We start from the raw sequence: 5,508 nt of genomic DNA, 5'->3' as shown, positions 1-5,508 counted from the left end.
CATAATTTCCTACTATACTATTCATTTATTTTGATTTATAAGCACAGGTGAACTGTTTAAAATGAGGAGTTACCTAACAATTAGACGCCAGTATCCAAAATAGAATAAACCAGAAATATCACAAGATATAATGTTATATGCACACATAAGGTGGTCTTCAAAAAAACAAACTTTGTTTTCTGAGATGAACCAGGTAGAGGAGCATAAGTAGTACACTATGAGAAGATTACTGAAGAATGGCTGGAATTTTGAAGTAGTTCACTTGTGTGGGTGAAGTGGGTGGCATATTCAGTGAAGGGAGTGATGATCTAGGGACATATCTCAATAACCAAGGGCTCTGAAAAAAAGCCTTGGAGGTACAGAGAAAGTGCAAAGGAGATCAAACTGAAAAAAAGCACAATGTATTATGGGCATACAAGTCTTGAAGCAGACAGATAACAGGAATAGCTTTTATTTTGGCCTGTGATGAAAGATTACAATAATATGAAGCATGTTGGGGTTGGCTATTTTAGAACGCTTCCAAAAGTGTTATTCTTAGCAGTTTAGTGGTAGAAGAGAACAGCATCAGCCTCCAAATAATGGGATCAGAGATTCCAACTTCATCACAATGAATTACAAGAAACTTTCCCCAGGTTATGGGGCCAAGTTTTCAGACATTTTTAGCCTCTGATAGTGATACGATCTTTTCTTCAAAACCTTTTGTGTCTTCAATATATTTTAGAGCTAAATTGGAATTTATTGCTTTGAGACTTAGCTGCCATAATGTGAGTTTTATTCATTCATTCATTCATTCATTCATTCATGTCAGATGGGTAATGTGCCGAGGTTGTAACAAGGTTTGAGGGAGGCACATGTCATGCAGCAGCATGAACATCCAATCATCACACTTATGAACTACAAAAGGATCAATAAGATGAATTTTAAATAAGAAATTCTTGCAGTGACATGGGTTGTTCCCAATTTTGCTCCCCCCTCACAAGAACAACAACTAATAACTATTCATAGACAAGGCAACACTGAGAAAAATCCTTTGGTGAGGCCAAAGCACACCTCTGTACCACAGAAACCAAGACAGACTGAATTAGAAGGGTAAGAAGAGCAGCTATTCAATAAACACATTGCCCCTCCCCCAGGCTGGCACAGCACCATACTGAGAGATCTCCCCTGATAGTTGCTGCAGTGGAAAAAGACCTTGTGGAATGGACATCTAGCTCCCCCATCATCGTGGGTCACTTCTTGGGAGTTCCTACTCTGGTCTCACCTCATGGGATCAAGGGGAAATCCATGAGGCTTGACCATTAGGAATTTGATTGTAATAGAGAAGGGGGAAGGGCTTGAAACAACCAGCACTTGAATCTGAGCCACCCAGGTTCCTACCCACAGCACTCAAGTAGTAGTCTCAACCAGTCTTTTTGCTCACCCACAGAGCCAAGATAGTGGCACATTTTGACCAGGGAATTTGGTGAAGCACAAGTGTGCCTGATTCTGGTCCTCAAGAAAAGAACCTTGAAAGCCCTGGAACCTGGTCCCCAGGACTCCCACCCCCACGCCGCACCCAGGCAGAGGAGCTCAGTCATGGTACACCTACTACTGAGTGTTGTTCCTTGGCCCTGACCCACCAGAAAGCCTATCCAGAACACTTGGAAGCCCTGTAGCCTAGCAACACTTGAACAGAGAGTCTGGCAGGCAGAACTGATTATCCACAGAGCAAAGCCAGGGAACTTGGGGCTTGGGTTGGCTTGAGTCATTACCATAAACAAAAAACCTTGCTCTCCTTGGAGCTTGTTCTCCCACTGTCCAGACAGGGAAACTAATCCATAGCCCTGCACTTTGCTGAACACAGCCTTTAGCCTGCATGACCAGAGAACCTCATCAGAACACACAGGAAGCAGCATATCCCATCTAACAACCCTGCTTATAGTGGCACTTGAACAGAGAGCATAGCTGGTGCTTTCCCCATCAGCAGAGCAAAACCAGTGGCCCTGTTTTGCCAGGGAATTCAGTGTACAGTCTTGCCTGATTTAGGTCCCCATATCAGTGAGCTGTGCTGGCCTTGTGGGCCTGTTTTCCTGCCCTGTCAGAGCTAGGAAGCTAATTCACAGCCCCACCTAAATCTGAGTATAGTACCTAGACCTATCATTTAGGAAGCCTGACCAGAGAACCCAGGCAACCATGGAGCCCACCCTATGGTCTCACTTGGGCAGGGAACCAAGCCAGCAGTCCTATCCAGCTGTTCTAAGCCAGTGGCACCTCCTTACTTCAGAGTTTGAGTAGTGGCCTCACCCCCAAAATAGACCCTGATAGCAAGCTTTACCTGCCCAAGAACATTACCAGCTGACATATCAAGAAACTCAAGCTGAATGGTAGTGAGCTGAATGGTAATTAATTGTCTCTGTCAAACACACTAGGATGGTTTAACATACGTAAATCAATAAATGTGATACATCACATTAATAGAATGTAAGATAAAATCATATAACTTTAATAAATGCAAATTAAAGCATTTGACAAAATTCAATATCCTTTCATGAAAAAACTCTCAACAAATTGGGTATAGAAGGAATAAACTTCAACATAATAAGGGCCATATGTGAACAAGCGCACAACTAACATAATATTCAGTGGTGAAAGGCTGAAAACTTTCCTGCTATGATCAGGAAAAAGACATGGGTGCCTACTGTCACCACTCTTACTGGAAGTCCTAGCTGAAGCATTAGACAAGAAAAAGAAATAAAAGGTGTCCAAATCAGAAAGGAAGAAGTAAAATTATCTCTGTTTGCAGATGGTATGACCTTACATATAGAAAATCATAAAGAGTTCACCAAAAAGAGTTAAAACTGATCAGTGAATTCAGTAAAGTTGCAGGATATAGAATCAACATGCAGAAATCAGTTGTTATTTTTATATACTAACAACAAAATATCTGGAAAAGAAATAAAGAAAACAATCCTTTTCACAATAGCATCCAAAACAATAAAATACTTAGGAATAAATTTAACCAAGAAAGTGAAAGATTTATAGATAGTAATGCTTTGATGAAAAAAAATTAAAGAAGACATGAGTAAATGGGAAGATAGCCTGTGTTCATGGATCAGAAGAATTGATATTGTTAAAATGTCCATCTATAGATTCAGTTGCAATTCCTAATAAAATTTCAATGGCATTTTTCACAGAAGTAGAAAGTTTTTCTCACAATTTGATTCCAATGGCGTTTTTCTCCGAAGTAGAGTTTTTTTTTAATTCATAGGGAACAACAAAAGACTTCAAATAACCAAAGCAATCCTGCAAAAGAAAAAAGCTGGAGACATCACAATTTCTGATTTCAAACTATATTACAAATATAGTTTGTAATATAGTATAGTAATCAAAATAGTATGCTAGTGGCATAAAAAAGACACATATTCCAATGGAACAGAATTGAGAGCCCCAAAATAAATTATGATTAACAAATATTTGACAAGGGAGCCAAGGATACTCAATGGGGAAAGGTTAGTTTCTTTAATAAACAGTGCTGGGAAAACTGGACAATCACCTGCACAATAGTGAAATTGGACCTCTATTTTACACCTCTCACAAAAATTAACTCAAATTGGATTAAAGACTTAAATATAATACCTGAAACTGTAAAACTCCTAGAAGAAAACACAGAGGAAAAGCTCCTTGACATCTGTCTTGGCGATGATTTTTTGAATATGAGCCAAAAGCACAAGCAAGAAAAAACAAAATGAATAAGTAGAACTATATTAAACTAAAAGATTCTGCACAGCCAAAGAAACAATTGACAAAATGTAAAAGTGGCCTTTGGAATGGGAGGAAAATATTTCCAAAACATCTACCAAATAAGGGATTACCATCCAAAATATATAAGGAACTCATATAGCTCAATAGTCAAAATAAATATTCTAATTAAAAAAGGCAAAGCACTTGAATAGATTTTTTTCTAAGAAGACATACAAATAGTCAACAGATATGTGAAAAGGTGCTCAACATCATTTAATCATCAGGGAAGTGCGAATCCAAACCACAAAGAGCTATCACCTCACATCTGCTAGGATGGCTATTATCAAAAATATAAAATATAACAAGTACTGGAAAGGATATAAAAGAAAAGGGACACTTGTGCATTGTTGGTGGGAATGTAAATTGGTGCAGGCACTAGAAAAACAATATGGAAGTTCCTCAAAAAATTAAAAATAGAACTACCATATGACCCAGCAGTCTCACTTCTGGTTTATATCCAAAGGAAGTGAAATCAGGACCTTAAAAAGATATCTGCACCCTCATGTCCATTTAAGCATTATTCACAATAGCCAAGATACGGAAACGGCCTATTTGTCTATGATGAAATGATAAAGAAGGAGTGTGTATGTGTGTGTATATTTACACACACACAATGGGATATTATTCAGGCATGAGAAAAGGAAATTCTGCTATTTGCAGCAACATGGATGGACCTTTAGGGCATTATGCTAAATAAGTTAGAGAAAGACAAATAATAAATGATCTCACTTATATGTGGAATCTAAAAAAACTGAAGTCAAAGAAACAGAGAGTAGAATGGACATTGCCAGGGTTGGGGGATGGAGCAAGTAGGGAGATGTTGATCAAAGGATACAAACTTCCAGTTATAAGATTATTAAGTTCTGGGGATCTAATGTACAACATGGTGACTATAGTTAACAATACTGTATTATGTTCTTGAAAGTTGCTACAAAAGTAGATCTTAAATGAGTTCACCAAAAAATGAAATGGTGGTTCTGTGATGGAGGTTTTAACCAGCCCTACTGTGGTAATCATTTTGAAGTACATAAGATAAGTATCAAATCATCTCGTTGTACATCTTAAACTTACACCATATAATATGTCAGTTATATCTCAATAATGCTGGAAAACAAATGAATACAATTCTTTGCTTCCCAAAAGGCCAGTCTTCAATAAGATAAGGACTTGTGCTAGAATGAAACTCAGTACACTGCTTCCTTCTTTGAGAAAGTTGTACTGTGAAAAACAAGAAGTTAGCCAAATGAAACCATGTTCTTAGTGATATAGTTGATTTACACTTTGGCATAAGCTCCTTATCTCATTGTAGCCTGTCATGGACAGGCAGCCATGAACTTGGTGTAGCATGGTTTTACATGTATCATTTAATTTAATCCTTAAATCTATGCTGTGAGCAATAATTATTAACCTCATTTTACAAGGAATTGAGATCCAGAGTTAGTACAAATTCACTCAAGTGTCTGCAGTTAGCAAGTACTGGTTGAGGATTTTCAATGCAGACTGACTCTATTGTCCTCCTGTTTAATTACTGTACTTTATTGGCATTTGGTATATAAATAGCTTTAGAAGTTTTTATACAGTAATCTTTTTTTTACATTTTTTAAAATTTTATGCTATGTTAATCACCATACATTACATCATTAGTTTTTGATGTAGTGTTCCATGATTCATTGTTTGCATATAACACCCAGTGCTCCATTCAGTACATGCCCTCTTTAATACCCATCA

General features: G+C 37.6%; 1 non-coding gene across 1 annotated transcript; it reads right to left on the bottom strand.

Moving 5' to 3' along the window:
- Nucleotides 1-802: 802 nt before the first annotated feature.
- On the bottom strand, nt 803-906 carry LOC123851773 (small nucleolar RNA U13). Its single transcript, XR_006792707.1, has one exon. It is a non-coding gene; the product is annotated as a small nucleolar RNA U13 (small nucleolar RNA).
- Nucleotides 907-5,508: the final 4,602 nt, after the last annotated feature.

The sequence above is a fragment of the Mirounga angustirostris genome, unplaced genomic scaffold (assembly GCF_029215605.1).
Source record: "Mirounga angustirostris isolate CCGP_5_RB_7025 unplaced genomic scaffold, mMirAng1.0.hap1 SCAF_11, whole genome shotgun sequence".
Classification (NCBI taxonomy): domain Eukaryota; kingdom Metazoa; phylum Chordata; class Mammalia; order Carnivora; family Phocidae; genus Mirounga; species Mirounga angustirostris.
Note: the sequence above shows the minus strand (reverse complement) of the source record. Positions and strands in the feature narration are given on the sequence as shown.